Source organism: Semicossyphus pulcher, unplaced genomic scaffold (assembly GCF_022749685.1).
Source record: "Semicossyphus pulcher isolate SPU_LCO1_2020_fin unplaced genomic scaffold, fSemPul1.0.p SCAF_19, whole genome shotgun sequence".
Classification (NCBI taxonomy): domain Eukaryota; kingdom Metazoa; phylum Chordata; class Actinopteri; order Labriformes; family Labridae; genus Semicossyphus; species Semicossyphus pulcher.
Genome location: NW_027211692.1, coordinates 23,111,270 through 23,128,522, shown reverse-complemented (window position 1 = coordinate 23,128,522; position 17,253 = coordinate 23,111,270). Strand labels below are relative to the sequence as shown.

Genomic DNA, 17,253 nt, shown 5'->3' with positions numbered 1-17,253 from the left:
TTACTCCTACTAACTTGCCGGTCTTTTTTTGTACATAGACACATCACTTACTAAATGATTATAAAAACGATTACGAGCATGAACAGCTTAAGCTCTTTATTTTGTATCAGTATTTTACAGTTTGTTCACGGTAATTAATTCTCATAGCCAAGAAGCTGAGCAAATTAATGCTGGTGCAGGGAAGGTCAGGCCCTCTGCTCATTTCTCTTACAAAAGGAGTAATTAAAGACCAAAGCAGAAAGGCGATAAATGTGCACGGTTGATGCTCCAACAGGTCACCTTGTTCTTTAAAACTTATGACATTAAATCAATTTTGGAAATGAGTTGGCTGTCTGACAGCCGCAAACAAAAAGACAGATGAAAGAAGCTTCTCCTGCGGGTGCAAGAGGAATCAAGAGGGACTGTTCAAGAAAATATTTTGTGTACCAACATTTTAATGGTTTGTTAGCAGCACATTCTCAGCATTCATGGGGGAAACACGGACACTTTGCCCTCATCACCCTTGAGCTGGTGTGATTCAGAGATGCAACACTCCGAGTGAGACATAATTGGCGCCTACTGCACATGAAATGTCATGCAAGCAATGACAGGAACAATAACAACAGGCTAGCTGAGGCCTGTCATCTCTCACTCCTCAGCGTGATGCATGACACTGTGTGACAGCCCTGAACTTCACAAACGCTGCTAAGACTTCTTTTACACATTTATGTCTTCATCCCCTCACTCCTGTCCGTCACACATTCAGGTGTTAGAACTTCCCCCCACTCACACCTAAAAGATGTATTTTAACAGTGAAGTGGAATACAAATTAATTCCTCTCCCTGCACTGACTACGTTCCTTCTGTATCTGCTCGACTTGAGCTTTTCTTCTGTGTTGGTCCTGAAATATAACTACACCACACAAGGCAATACATTTATTAATATTTAATCTACAGTAATTCCCTGCTGCAAATGAGTGTTTATCCATCTTACTCAGTCAAAACAGTCACAACTGCTGCCTACAACACCTCTAGTAACTCAGAATAGGAAAACCAGACAGCCCTCTCTGTGCCAATCCTATTTCATACTGTGAAACAAGAATGATTGCACCATAGCAGAAAATGAGTTCAGCACATTCAGCGTCGATGGTTTAAAAAAAACTGTCATGGTTTTAATAGTGTTTTTGTGGGGTAGATTAGTAAATCTGATTGGTCTCAGGTCTAGAAAATCACTTAGAAAATGGAAGCCATTATGCTCTAACCCTGGCATTTTTTTTCTTATTTTGCAATCATCAGAGGTCCAGAGAAACCATTTACACACAACCGCGTAAACGAGATGCAGTGGTGGAAGGTTTGCGGTTGCATTTGGATCTGTCACTCTACTACAAACTATTTGCCAATGGAACAAATCATTTTAGCTTATTAAGTAAATCACACACATGTGTGCCCCGGCTTCTAATTTGCATTATTGTGCTTACACCCATTTTATATGATTAGAGGCCTTTAAATGAGACTCAGTGACAGAAACACCGCCTTCATCTTTCTCCCACTGTGACAAGGATGTGATCTATTGCATCACATTTCCTCTTACAATTAACTGGGTTTGTGGTGTCAGCTTCAGACGTTAGACCCCATTTCCACATTTCAGTGAAGTCAACTAAAAAAATAACAAGTAGTTCTTGAGGCATTCGCACCCAGCCTGGAGACATAATTTATGTCTGGCTGACAAAGGTCCGATTTGTTAGGAACAGAAGAACAGCTCATTCGTCCTCTATCAAGATCAACAGAAATGAGTTTGGGTCTGTTGATGAATTTTTATACCTTGGTAGCATCATTAGCACTGACAAAGGATTCCCGATACACATCGAGGCCCTGTTTAATAATGAGAAAGGTGTCTTTTGTGAATTGCGTCTACATTTACATAATGAAAGCGAAGATGCAGCTCTTTTCAGCAACAACATGTCTGTGCTGTATCTGAAACATGAGAGTAAGCAAAGGTGAAAAAACACGAGATGACAAGTTCTATACAGAAACTGTCTTTAAATCACGCCATCTTTTCAGCCATACAAGATCTCTATAATGAATATTCACATATACAGAGCAGCTTGCAAACAGCATGGAGTCCTCCTACAGAAGATGAGAAGGCGAGTGTGACCATGGATGACCTAAGGAAAGATGTTGGCTGATATGTAATTAAACTAAGTGTAGCAGCAGGATAATAGAGAGAACAGCACAATGTCCACCCTAACAATATAGTGTATAATTACATAGTGAATAACACAAATTATTTCTGAGGTAATTATAGAGATGAAGTAGATTTGCATTAAAAGTAATTAAAAAGCTATTCTTAATATGTTCCATATCCCTCTGCTTTCTACTAGACTCCTATTAGTCCTTCTACAGGGTTCCCACGCGTCCTGGAAAACCTGGACATTTAGAGACTAGTTTTCCAGTCCTGGAAACACCTGGAAATTGATTAAAATGACCAAATATCCTGGAAATAATCTATGTTGTCCTGGAAAATTTTAATGTAGTTTAGCCCCTCACTCAGATTGCATACACAAACCTTGGTGCGTATTTTTGTTTGAAATTTGACTGTTGGAAGGATAAGCTGTGTGGTATGACAGGTTTGCCCTCACCTGGCACGCAATGTCTCCTCCTACTGGAGGCTGTAGTTTGAAACCCATTGCGTTTCTGAGTTTTGACCCTTTGAGGTTGCTGTACCTGGTTAGTGCGCAGTATTGAAGCAGCAGATTGTTAGCAATGTAAAGTGAGCAGCTAATAGTTATATTCCTGTAAGTACGAGCACACGTCATTTTATGTTAAGCATGTGAAGTAAAATGGATTGTTTGTTTCGATAATATAATCCCGATCGTGATGCTAATTTCTGTTAGCGCGCAACTAAAACAGCGGATCTTTTGACTTGAAAATTATTAATTATTAATTATTATTGATGACATATTCTCATGTCAGCTAACTGGAAGTTTGCCGCCTCAACTCCAGACTAGGCTCCCAGAGCTGTCACATTAGCAATCGAGTCCTGTAAGCAATATAAGATTGCTACCTAGTGACACTTTCTAACCAACTAAAAGATGATAGAAGAGTACACTTATATATTACAATCTTTTTTTTCCCCAACATGTTGCAATGTTCTTTCAGGTGTAACATGGATAGATGTAGGCTTAATAAACGACTTCGCCCCACCATTCCGCCGCTGTGTGTTTTACACAGAAGACGGAACATAACAGTCGTGTAATAATCCCGCCTTGAACTGGCAGTGCAAGGGGCTTGAGGCACTTCATCATGAACCCTGCATCATTAAAAAAAAGCAGTAATAAAACTTGGGTTAAATGTGTCAGTGCTAGGCATACCGGTAAATTATATGACCGTTGGCAAGAAAGTGCTGTCCTGTATTGTCAAGAAAACTCCTGTCATATGTCCTGGAAAGATCCTGGAAAATAATTTCTTAAAAAGAGTGGGAACCCTGTTCTAATAATCCATTTTGCCAATCAGTTTATAGCCTATTAGGTGAGATGTTGATTTGTAAGGGCAGCTGTGACTCAGTGATGGAGTCGTTCGTCTCTCAATCAGAAGGTTGGGGGTCGATCCCTGACTGCCACAGTCACATGTCGAAGTTTCCTTGGGCAAGACACTGAACTCAAATTGCTCCCGGTGGCATAGCCATCGGGTATGAATGCATGGATCCTGATTGGAAATTGGCACTTCGTCATTGCTATCAGTGTGTGAATGAGTGTGTGGATGGGTGAATGTAGTGTAAAAGCAGCTTTGAGTGGTTGGAAGACTAGAAAAGCGCTTTACAGTCCATTTACCATTTATAGTTTGCATAATACCTTTGAAATGTTTGGTGCATAAAGGGATTACAGGACAACCTCTTGTCAAGATCAACATTCAATCCAAAATCGATTCTTTAATTCAAACTGATTCCTGATTCACAATCAATGCCGTATTTGTTACAAAGGGGTGCTTATTTCAGGATTTAGTCTAGTCGGCTGTGTGCTAAGAAAACCGCAGTGGCAAATTATTATATGACATTAAAGCACAGTAAAATGTGTTCAAGATTATGCAGCTTTTATATTTGATACAATAATGTAAATACACAGAGGCAAACCTTGCAAAACTTGCAAAAATAAAACATTGTTTAGTCCTTGACTTCATCTGTAACATTTTAAGAAAAACAAGATATGCAAAATAAGAAATACTTTAACTTAAATAAGGCCAGCTATTTCTGTATTTATCAGAAACCTGCTATTTAACAGAACATCGAATTTTAGCTAGTGTGTGGGCAGCTGTAGATTCACAGCCACAGGCTTTCGTGCGTCACTCGCGCTTGTATACGAGACTCGAGCTGCCAGGCATCCGTGATGTAGTGAGCGGTGAATGTCACGAATGTCTTGGTGGCTCGTGAGGTCAACGCATCGCAGGTAAGAGCTATTCTATGGGCGTTGGTCAAGGCTTCCTCCGTACATTACCGACACTAAGAGCTAGCTAACGTTAGCAGCGCGACTGACTAGCCAGGACCGACACACTCCTTACTAGAACTGCGTAACACGGAAGCTGTAAATGGTGCACAGCAAACAATGCATGCAGCGGGTTTGTCCTGCACAAACTGGCTACTTAAAAAAAACCTTTATAAAAATCAATTTTTGGAAGTTTCGTTTTGATTCAGAATTGTAGAAATTAAGAATTATAAGTCTGAGATTAATCGATTTTTTTCAGCACCCCTAGTCGACTTACTGCTGTTTTATCTGGTCGAGGTTTTTAAATGCATATATCAAGCAACATTATCTGATAGTAATCTCTTTTGTCTTTGAGAAGTTTCTCAGTAAATTACTAAATAATCTCCCAGCATGTTAACAAGTGATCATTTCCCCCTGTGGAGACGGATGGACACTTATAGTTCTTGTTGAAGCTGAGGGATTTACAACAAAGCCTCTGGGATTTTCTCAAGAGGGTAATTGAGAGAGCTTGTTTGTGCCTCAAAACCGGGACTTTTTGTTGTGCTGTGTGTTTGCCATTGCGGTTGTCTAATCTGTAAGTAATTACAGCAGGCAGTCCTGGAAGGAACTGGATGTTTATCACACAGACAAAAAAAGAATAAAAGCTCATACGGGAGATTAACTGCTAAAACTATTCATATTTGGTATTCTCAGCTGTGAAAGTATAATAAGCATTATACATCAATAATGAACTTCAGGGTAAAAATGAAAAGTTTGGTAACTTTTGCATACATTTCTCCTCACATCTGATTACAGACAGCATTTGAAGGCTGAATGAGAGCGATTTGTCGGATGTAGTTGGCCTGGCACCTGGTCACTCCGTTTGCATGCTGTTATTGGCTTGGTGCAACATATCCACTGTGCAAGAGAGGATTGAGATGGATTATTTTTGGATGACACTACACAATGTCTGTGAAGATTCTCAGTCATCCAGGTCATGGTAGTTCTAAATTTAATCTTAAAGGCTTTGGACAACTGAAATTCTTGAAGGTGTCTAGCCCTCGGCCGAGAGGCTTCTTCAGTACTAAAACAACTGGTGGACAAAACCTGAAATATAAGCCCTCCCTGGGTTATTATTATTAAATATTAACCTGGAAATACCAACATCTATGTTGCAGAGCCAGTTTTTTGGACAAACCAAACACTGTGGACAAACCAAACACTGGCTCAGAAGAGGGCCTCTTTTACACATTTTGCAGCCAGCATAGATTCTCTTATAGGCTTGGATGACAGGATGAGAGTAGCTGTTATCAGTTGATTGCAATCTGCTGCCACCAACATACACACAACACACCAGTCCTTAAATGTTAAAGTGGTAATCTCAAAGTTTCAGTTTCGTTCTCTTTGGCGGCACCTATGGCGATAAACAGTTGTGGGAGTACACTTCCCACATAATCAGACGTCCACGGTTGGCTCCGGTTGTAACGCTTGTACTGTTAGACTGTTTGCCTTCATCTGAGCGTCAAATCTGTTTCTTTTTCATACGATTTTCCCTTATTTTTGAAGTTGTATCTGTAGTCATCAATTTTTTCTTTGTTTGTTCAGCCATAGTAGATTACTGTTTACTACACTTGCAGAGGCCGGAAAAGCGTCCGCTTTGCGTTGCGTTAGCTCAGCCTACCCTCTCTGGCAGACCAACCACTGCTGGGTGATGGAAAACGCGTCACTAACTCGGCACTGCTTGCGATTTTTTTCCGCAAAATTCGGCAACGACACCCAGTCCGTTATACTGCAAATGCAAAGGCTTTCATCAGGTGGCCATAGGCTCAATCACCATTGTGTTACCTCAATTGGCAATAGATAGTGACTTAACAGACATTTATTTAAGTGAAAATCTTTGAGATTATTACTTTAAACAATACATTGGTTGTATTAGTTGAATATTCAATTCAATCCATCATATTGTGTATTTATTAAATATACTGTGGTAAACTAACATAGACCTCGTCCACATCAGCACTGTCAGGTCATATCATCATTGTGTGGACAGGCTGAGATGAAGGGGCAACTGTCATATTGTGACATAATCATCTCAGCCTCCTGACCTCAGACACCGACTATTAGGCACAACGTATAGTATACTATAAGCTGCGACTCCTCCTCCAGCTGATCACTCCGATGTACACACAAGCTGTAGCATCTCCACCACTCTGATTATAGGTTATGCTCATTTTGCCACGAAGGACAGAGTGGCGCTCTTCCCGTTCACTCTCCTGTGTTATGTATTGTAACCCTCAAACAAAATATCTGAAACTAGGGGAGAGAGAAGAGAGAGAAGAAGTGTTTTCCGCTCTATTCTTCTTCTATTCTTCTCTGTATGTGGCAGAATATGGTTTGACAGTGGGGGAGGTACAGCTCGAGGGCTGGGTCAGGAGCTGTGCTTAGTGTTTGTGCCTGAAGATATTGTAGACTGTGTGCATCTTTTTGTGTGTGAGTGAGTGGGGAGGGGGTCTGTGCCTGTGTGTGTCTGTATATACAGTGTACGCATTGTGACTGCACATGCTTTACGCCTCCAGTAGCATCTCTGCTCCGTCTTTTAATCTCCAGCAGGCCTGATAAATGTGAGCACAACTGATATCACACTGCCAGCTGTCCCTAATACCTTCTTTTTGTAAGGCAGCCGCTCTGCCCTCAGGGACCTCGGGTTACTACAAGTACACATAATGAGATTATACTAAAAAAAATATTCATTAAGAAATAAGCAACAACTTATTCGAAGCATGCAGCATTACTGATTGAACAAGTAAACAGCATTACAAACAGCATTACAAGCCTTAGCGGAAAATCCCTTTGAGACAAAAATAATGATGTTTACTTTATTGACACACACACAATTTGCCAATATGTCAGATTTTTCTTTCCTAAATAAACTACTCTCTCTGTGTAGCTGTTCAAACCAGCACAATGGTTTCTTTTGATAAAGCTGATATACAGTAAGTTAATTTGTTTAAAGCTCCTGTGAGGAAATTTTAGGTTTCTGAGGATTTTGGCGCCCCCTGTGGACAAAGCCGTACCTCTTATTGCTTTGCTGATTTTGTCCTGTACATGCACAAGTGGTGGTTTTTAACAAACAAACGAACATCCTGCTTTCTTTAACGGTCATATTATTGTATGTATCACTAACTTGAAATTTCTGCCCTGAAAAATGTAAACAAAGACAGTTTGCAGTTAATCACTTTGTCTGACACCTACCCCCCGCCAGCAGTTTAAGGCCTTAACAATAACTATATAGAAATAATCAATCTAGTCGCTGATGGTCTGGTTTGCTTTTGTAGGTCATACAGAGATGTCAAAATTAATTTCAGTTTGTTTCATAACCAGAGAAAAACTCCTCACAGGAGCTTTAAAGCCTACAGGTGCATGAGTGACTCAACACAAAACACAAAAAATGAAGCCCAAGAGTGTCCACTGTTGGCATGATCAATAATGTTGTAATGTAATGTAATGCCGCTTTTAACCTGGTTTTCTGTTAAATTCATATTGATTTGCATTTGATTTCTCTGAAATATCTATACACAGTAAATCATGGCTACCTCTGGGAGATACTGGCTTACCTAAAGATGACCAAAACAGCACAACATTCACTACAAAAATAACCCTTTATGAAAAACAATGAGATGTGGGGCAGAATGGCAACCAAAAATTGTATTAAAATCCAGCTAGGGTTTACCCTCACACCTCAAGCACTCCTTTGATTTTATTGCACTTGATTATGACTCATACTGCTCCACTACTCCGAGGCCAGCGCCCTGTCCTTATCTTAAAATTCCTGCCTTTTCAAACCCAATTTCCCATGCACATGCATGCTGATGTCCTACACAGTGATTTTATTTGGAGACCTTTGCTAAAATTGCTGTAACAAGTCTGTGCAAATTCAACGACTACATCTAATTATTGCATGTTGCTGGTCACTCCGAGCTGCTCTGATGTACCTCAGGCAAACAACTGCTGTCCCTGGAGGCAGAGGAGCTGCTGGAGAGAAGAAAGAGAGCCTCTGCCAGCACAAGTCTGTGGAGCACAGTTTATTCTAATTCCTCTGCAGGACATTAATGAGCCAGGATAGTGGCTGTCTTAATGGGCAGCCAGACAGATTTTAAGTGCCCCATGGAGTGTAATCCACAGAGGTACAACAGCAATGCTGCAAGACCCAACAGATTGTTCTTAGTTTTCATTTTGCTATAACTTTGCTTCTAAGCTGTTCATTAAAAAGGGCATGTGTCCACTATGCTGTAAGCCTTTGCCTTTGGGACCGCCATGAGCTCTTTACTGTCTTTACTTATTAATGTAGATTTGCTTCACTTCACTTTTGATCCTTACCATCAAAACAAAATCTTATAAAATGTCCAACAGGAGGCAGAGGAGAAGGATAAACAAATATATAAAGGCAGATTATCTTTGCTTTTCCTTTTTTAAAACAAAGTTTCTCTTTAACTTTAAAGCTAACAGCATCCTCTGAGTTACGCTTCGAGAGGACCTTTCACAATAAACTGCATGATCTCCATGACACTGCAGGAAATTCAGCAACTTTTAGAGGCAGGAGGGCCATACAATCTGGAGGAAAATCATTTTGACCGATATTTTTTGCTGTTGGTGTATTTTTGAGCCTTACTTTGAATACAATCCCCCGATTCTATGTCTTTGAGTCACACAATCTGCACTTTTGATCATTGTTGCTAAAAATAGTACCCTTAAATACTGGTATCTATCAAGGTACAAAAACGCAACTTTGTATATGTTGTGTATATTAACAGTATGTAGTGTGTAATACATGCAAATTACAGTATGTAACACTTATTATTATTACGCCATCTTAAACATATTCACTGTCAACAATACAATCCTGCCCCAGTCATCACTGTGCTTTTCTATAGGCTGCTACTTAGTTACCAATCTCTTTTTAGCTTTCTGTTACGCATTTTGATTCAAATGAAAGCACAAAGTAGTTCCTGGGTTTGAGTGTGCTTTTGATTTATTTCAGTAGCATGATGAGAGATCAGCTGTCAGTGTAAGTGGCTGATCGACTTTAGTTCTCTATGTTATCAAATACTGTACTGTACACACTACACACTGTGAGTTGTTCAGCTATGTAAAGTATCTATTGTATGTGTTAAAGGAGTTTTATTCTCATGTGCCGCTCGCTCCTCGGTTGCCTGAGGCTGGACAGCTCCATGACTGAAGCTGCGGAGAAGCTCAGTTACCTTCAAAGAGAAACCTACAGTACACACTGAACAGACATCAAACATAAATGAGTTTTAGAATCATGAAGTGGGGTTCAGAAACCTGCATCTGTGAGCTTTCAGTGTAGGTAAACGTGCTTTACGCGCACACCCACACACTGCCCTCTGTTTCCAAACCTGTGCAGCCTTTTCAATCGCTTTCTGCACGTGTGCAAAGTCTAATCCCTCTGTCTTGTCAGTTTCGTGCACACTATTACATTATTATTGTGCAATGATGTGTGAAATGCTGCAGAGTGATATGTGATGAACATGTTTACTCCCAATGAGCTCATGCAACCATTTTCCTGTATGTATGAATATGTACTGTGATGACATTTATTGTACAATGTTCCCTATTTTATATTCTAGCTGAGGAAAAGGTCATATTACAGCAAGGGAAGGATCACTGTCACCTATAGTGTTTTTTAATAATAAGTTGTTTTATTGCATTTTGAAATATTTAGTTGTGTGGAAATTGCACTGTAGCTTGCTTTGTATTTGTGTTATGAATTTACACTTATATTACCATTTTAATCCTTATTTTTATTGAGAAATGCTCTCTTAATAAAGACTTGTGGCTTCTTCCTATTTACAACAGACCACCAGCTCACATTGTTTATCTTATTCCGAACGTTATGGCATGAGACAGGGCTAATTGAATAAAGCATTAAAATGCTCTAAAAGCTCTATAAAAAAAAAAAAAGAGGTTACATACAAGGTTTTGATTAATTAATAAATTATAGTGGTTATACAATATTGGAAAATCATTGACAAAATATCTGTTATCCATCAAAAAGGAAATAAATGAAGCATGTTATAATAATGCATTGTTTAAAGGGGGGAGGTTAATAGACTTACTCTGCAAACTGTAACCCATGAGTGGCAGAACAGCAGCCACATCATGAGCGTCTTTTTCTGGCCCCCTCAGCACTTTGTGTACTGTATGTCCAAGGCGAGGGGGCAACCATGAACACACGAACGTACGAAATGACAGGCATTCATAAAGCAGTCCGGGATGCTATCTGCTGACGTTGCCAAACCGAGCAGAAACTAAATATATACTTGGTCAGAGAGGGCAGTGGTTAAGAAGCATGCTAACACCCGTGTGACAAACAGCTGGGAACACGCGTGGCTACATTTCATGTGAGTGTAGTGTACAAGCTGAGAAACAGGCACCAGGTGTTGCTGCAATCTGAAGACTGTGTGTAACAGATGAGGAGAAGTTAAAGGAGGGAGGAGCACATATAGGTAATTTACTGTATAGAGGAATCTATAGTTGTGTTTTACTGTATTTCTCAGTGAAGATTATTGGTACGCAGTGAGCAGAGGTGTGTGTTAGTTTCCCTGTATGTAACAAATACATTTACAGTGCAATTAGGCTCTTTGGAAACGATTTTAATCACATAGCTATTAAATGGCAGGATATTTATATTAATAATATATTTATATTTCCATAAACAATGATAGCAACAGTACCAAATCTGTTCTTGATTCTTTTGTATGCACCTTTTGTCAGACACAGTGGCTTAACTGTGAAAATATGAGCTTAAGAGAGGCATATTTGCCCAATACGCCTGATGTCATGACGTGGGTGTCAGCGTGCTGTGACTGGAACAGTCAGAACTTCCAGGGAGAGTCAGGTTGATGTGTCTTGACACATGAGTAAGGACTTCAGACTGGAGCCCAGACTGAGTGTAACCACACTGTGCAAGAAGTTCCACAGAGAGTACAGGGAGTCCCTGCTTTCTACAAAAACACAGAATAAAGCAATGAACCTGCTATATTCATATTGGCAATGCACGTTTCACATGGAGACTTAAGGAGGAACATTTCCTGTGTGTTATAGCATGCACACCCAGATGATCTCAACAGCCAAAGTATGACATCATTATGTCATTGGTGGACAGAAGTGGAACATGCGTCGAGACAGAGCGATGTTGTTTTTTTCCTTCATGGACTATGGATCAGAGTTTCTCCTGCACCTGTGCTGTGTGTCAAAGAAACAAGCACTACTACTGTATCTTTTCACCCAGAGCCAGGTTTAAGCAGGTGTCAGAAATGAGAACATATAGCCCACTTAACTTCGACTCAAGCTTTCCTTTTCTCTAGGCAATGCCCCTTTTTTTGTAAGCTTCTGTGGACAAGTTGTTATTTTCTGTCTGGAAGGTAGTGTGAGGCTCCCTGGGGTCACCACTGAAAGTGTTCTGTCAGACTTTTAAAACAAACCCTGCATTTTGTTCTATCCCTCAACCTCCCATTTTTTCGGCTCTTCGGTTTTTGTATTTCCTCTGCAGGATTTTATATGTGCACCATCGGATTTCTTATTCATAATTTATGATGAAGTGAATTTAATTTGGATTTCTAGCTGAACTCACTGAATTCTAATTGGACCTCGTGCAGCAGCTGCAGCGTTGCTGATCAGTTGAGAGAAAATCTCCTCATGCTCCTCTGCTATCTCAGCACCCAAATGCTCATCATGAGGATTATCAGTAATTCTTTTCATCACTGACTCTTCTTTGTAGACCCAGCTCTTACTGCCTCACTGCAGCATGCAACATGCATAGATCCCCCCTCATTTCCACTGTGGTGTTGCACACAGCGACCCAGGGACAAAGATGGCAATCTCTCCACTGCTGTTCCAAACCTGATCAGCATGGTAATTGGAAATCCCTGTCAAGCTCATGTGCATGCTTTCAAGTGCCTCAAAGATGTATATCTGACCCTGTTGGCTAATCAGGCTCAGAGGACTGGGGAAAGATAGAGTAGTGTAATCATTTTTTACCTCGTTCAGAGACTTCAGTGTGAGACTGCTATTCCCAGCGCATGCGGCAGAAATCCTAGTTTTGTCCCTGCTGTGTGTTGTCCCCCACTTCTTCTTCTTCCTTGTCCCTTGATGACAGAGAGGCAGCAGTCAAAGCATCCTTTCCTCGTATTCTGTCGTGCCAGCAGACACCCGCCTTCATGCCTTAGATGATGGGAGTAAAAAGAAAAGATCGGGATGCAGAGCAAACAGAGGACTCCCTGGATGTATTTTCCTCCCGTCCCTCTCTCCTCTTCTCGCGCTCACACCAGCCGAAACAGGCGCGTGAGGCGAGACGTTAGTGTCATCAATGTATGTTTTTGCTCCGCGGTTCTGTCTTCACCTCTTCTTTCTCCAGATCTACTTCCCTCCCTTATCCTTTCTCTGTATCTCTGTGCTCCTCTCTGCTCCTCTCTGCGCGCGGCTCGGTGCTTCACGCAGAGGTAGTGCTGCTCTGTCGTGACGGGTGAGACGCCTCTACGCGTGCAGAGACATCTGTGAATGTGCTTATGTCGGGGGACTAAAGTAGCCTCTTAGCTGAGATTGAGACCACCCTCCCCTCCTCCCTTCCAGAGATGGGCTTTCTAATGGCATGTACCATTAAAGCTCGGAGCAGGGTGGGCTGCAGCACTGAGGGGAGAGGGGGGAGAGAGAAAGCGAGTGGAAGGGGGGTTTACCCAGAGCTAGGGTGGTGGAGGAGAAGATGTGGTCAAAGAAACATTACTGCACAGGCAGTTAACTATGCATAAGTGACAAGCTCTTTGTCTCTTTGCAGATGCACACATGGCGTCACTGTGCAGATCCATCATCCCTGATAAATACGTTTAAAGACAACAGCTTGGTCATGTGCAGAATCACTGTAAAACAAGAGCATATGTTGGTTTTGGCAGCGGTGAATTAATTCTGGAAGAACTGCAATTGTGTCACAGATAATGCGTTCCCTTATGCATGACTGGCTGCACAATAGCACAAATGCAGAAACATATTGCGGAAATTGGGTGGAATGAACTAAACTTCATAAACACAGACAAAATCATGTTTTTTTCTGGATGAGAGAAACGTCCATATAGCGTACATATCTCCAGATGCTACCATGGCTCCAGTGATTGGCAGGGACTATACCCCAAAGCCAATTCCAACACCGCATTTCCATCCAGAAAGTACAACATCTAATTTCAGGCGTCACTGAATAAAGAGCCTGTCTGCTGCGGAGGTGAGACAGCGTCTGGTGTGAGGATCAAAAACCGTCACCTCGGCCAGCTCACCTCCTCTGAGCCTGGAGAGGAGACCTGGCTGTCTGTGTGAGGAGCTCGGCCTGGTCAGAGGAGGGCTGGAACACAGAGGTTGCCCTGCTCGAGGGAACTGTGTTACACCTTGAAAACAAGACCGGGGGGAGACACAGAGAGAAGATTTCATTTAAGTTTGTCACATGCATGAAAATCATTCATTGAATTTACAGTATGATGAAAAAACAAGCAGCAGCCGAGGGGGAATTGAAAATCACTAAGTTGCTGTTAGAGCACAGCTGCTAATGTGCTGATGTGTGTGTGACTGCAAGCCTGGATAACTTGAAGAAAAGCCATCAGATGATCTAACAACTGCATGCTACATTTCGCTGCAAAGTGCCATTCGATATTTTGAGCTCCAGTTCGTTGCTGAATCAAAAAAACATGAGCGTGTGAGGAGGATGCCTGACAGAAGGATTTACTGGAAAAGATGAGTGGCTTCTTCATGTGGGGAAGAAAAGGTGTTGCTTTGAAAAGAAAGCCACTTTGTATGTTGTTTTTTATCAGGTGCTTGTGTGTCATGAAGCTGAAATCAGAGCAAAATGAAGGGTGGTTTACTAATACTGTTATATTGAAACTGTTGCAAAAGGGCTTATTAATCAAAAGGGGATTCAGTTTAGATTTTTATGGCAAACGATTCGTTGTAGCACACCAAGTGTAGTCTTATTCCATGTGTAAACAGGCTTTTCTGGATTTATTAAACAGTGTTAACATAAAAAAACCTATAAAAAACAAGAATCATCCAAAAAGCTTGTGAGGTTTAGAGTCGTTGATAAATAGATATCTTAACCAATGACTGTATATATAGATGGACAACGCGTCTCCATCTGCTCTCATTGTACGGAATTGATGCCACAACAGCCCCCGTGATAGGCGCTGCCATCTTGCGATGGTGATGTCATTTGGAGCCAGATATTGCGCAGTAGATATCGGTGGGTGGAGCTGCCGTAGCCACTTCTGCTAACCAAAACACACACTTAAATTACTGAAAAAAACAGCAAGGATCCCACATGCCGGCTTGTTTAACAGCAGAACAGATTCTTTTGTTGTTATTCTGAAGCAAATGTTTACAGATGGGGAACTTCAATGACTGTAGTGATTCTTTTATTTATGTTTCCTCTTGTCATTTGTCATATACTCTGCTTATCCGGAACAGACCGGCTGCAGTAGCAGTATTTGTCAATAGAGGTGTCAATCAATCCTTTTTACAGCATCAAATAATTAATTAAAAATAAACTTGTCAAAAAAAATAAACATAAATCAGTATGATAAGAACTAACTATAATGACAGAAACCATGTTTGAGAAAAATGTATTTGGCGTGTATTTTGATTTTATAGTTTGACTCATGTCCCATCTGTGAACATGGAGGAGGCGGGCTTTATGATCTAGACTGCAGCCAGTCAGCAGGGGGCGCTTGAAATGTTTTGGCTTCACTTTTAAGGAGCTATCATGTCTTCCATCTTTTTGTACAGTCCATGATCTTCATGAACTATTCCCCCCATTGCCATTCTTTGTGCTAAGCTAAGCTAACCAGCTGCTGGCTTTAACTTTGTTTTCAGTGTACAGCCAGATATGGGATTAGTATAACTATCCGCAAAGAGAATAAATGCACAATGTCAAATGATGCCTTGAACACTATTTCCATTGCAGAAAAGGTCAGGGAATACCATGTGAGCTCGGCTCCACTCTGTTTGCTGTTTGCATATTCGCCTGTGCAGGTCAGGTGTACTGGAGACTCCAAATGACCTATCAGTGTGAATGTGCGCTTCACTGTGTTTGATATATGAATCCTTTGAAATATGCTTGTGTAGAGGACTATAAATAAGCTTGACTTGACTATTCAGTTTGCAAACAGAGCATGATTACACACACAGTGCCTGTCCTGACATGTCCTGTGGCCACAGAGTCAAGGTCACGTGTGTTGGCTCAATATATCAAGAATCCATCTGAGGACTTGATCGACTGATTTATCTGCTGCTGTCGGCCCTTTCTAAAGAAATACTGCTGTTTGTACAATTCAAGCGGGAACCAATGAGGGCTTCATGTATTTGTGTGTGCTGTGCGTTTGAAGTGTGCCATGTACGTCTTAAATCTTTCAGAGCTCTACCGTGCCTGTGGGTGGTGCCTCTTCTCTTTTGGAGGAGTATGATTTTTTCCCACAAGCCATCTGGTGCTTCTTTTCAGGCCTAATAAAGAGGGAAACAGAGAGGCATTGGAGTTCAGCAGATGATAGAGATGGACGCTTAGTAGGCCAGCACACACACACTCCCAGGACAAGGGCAACAGATGGAAGGGGCCCCGATATGCTGCCGGTGCTGGAGCCAGGCCCGATGGGCAGGCCCCTCTGGCCTCACTAGGGGTCCATTGATATCTAACGTTCAGACAGACTTTGAAGTGGGCTAGTCGCGTCCAGAGATTGAAATTCGACTTTGCCAGGCAATCTGGACTCACTTTGGGAATTATTACACAAATGCATTTATTTGGAGGATGATAAGTGGAGTTCTCATATATACAAACCACTAAATCAGTCAGCATCACTGCAGTAGGCGTAGCTTCTTTTAAAAAGTTTTCTGTGTGCCAGACAGACTAATTTAACCAACTATTTTAGCTTCAGCAATTTAGTTGGCACTTTTCTGACACTGTGTTATTATTTCTACATACAGTCTCTATTCAGTCACTTCATTTTGTAGTATTGATCAAACCAATCAAACATGCAATCAGTGACTAAGTGTCAGAAAAGGTGATATTTCTAACAGTGTTCTGCCTACATCTCACAAAACCTGCCAGCACACATGCCAGCTCGGAGGGAAACATCTTTTATGTGTTCCACGTCCTAGTTTGAGGAAGACAAACGCTCCCTGCAGTGTCTGAACAATTACAGTAATCATCAGCTATTCCTTTTTGGTAAAAAATGTAGTTGTCAAAAGCTTTCTGAATGCAGTCCATGGTGCTCGACACATTCGCACAACTGTGTTTTTCATGTCTTGTAGGATGGCCTTAAGGCACACACTTACCAGGAAAGAGGGACGACAGAGTGAGAATGGAAAAGGGTGGTGTCAGGGCTGTGTCAGACACAATTATGCTGTTTCTGTGAGCTGCATACAAAAGAGTGACAATATGCACGTTTTTGACCAGTGAGTATACACAGACAGAAGTGGCATCTTGTCACTGTTTCAGATGTGTCTCTGAACTAGACACCTCTACAATAAACTCTCCCTGGAGTGGATGAATGACTCTAGCTTGTGTGTGATGGTTATGAAGAACATTAAACTGATACATAGGCAGAGGGCTGACCCAGTAACAGCCTGTGTTATAGCTTCTCTGTGTCTACGGCCTTGGGCTGTATCATTACTTGGAGGTGAGTGTGTTGCCAGGTGACCCCAACCAGGTTCTCCTCAAGACAAGACAGATAGAGAAGTTGTTCCGGCCCCATTTCCTGCTAACAAATACCTCT

At 41.4% G+C, this 17,253-nt stretch overlaps 1 protein-coding gene across 1 annotated transcript in view; it reads right to left on the bottom strand.

The window, feature by feature from the left end:
- Positions 1–13,068, bottom strand: part of b3gat1a (beta-1,3-glucuronyltransferase 1 (glucuronosyltransferase P) a) — a 74,447-nt gene extending 61,379 nt beyond the window's left edge. Inside the window, exon 1 of the mRNA XM_069668229.1 lies at positions 12,494–13,068. The gene's annotated coding sequence lies outside the window, so the exon portion shown is untranslated. The remainder of the gene's footprint in view (positions 1–12,493) is intronic.
- Between the last annotated feature and the right edge of the window lie 4,185 nt (positions 13,069–17,253).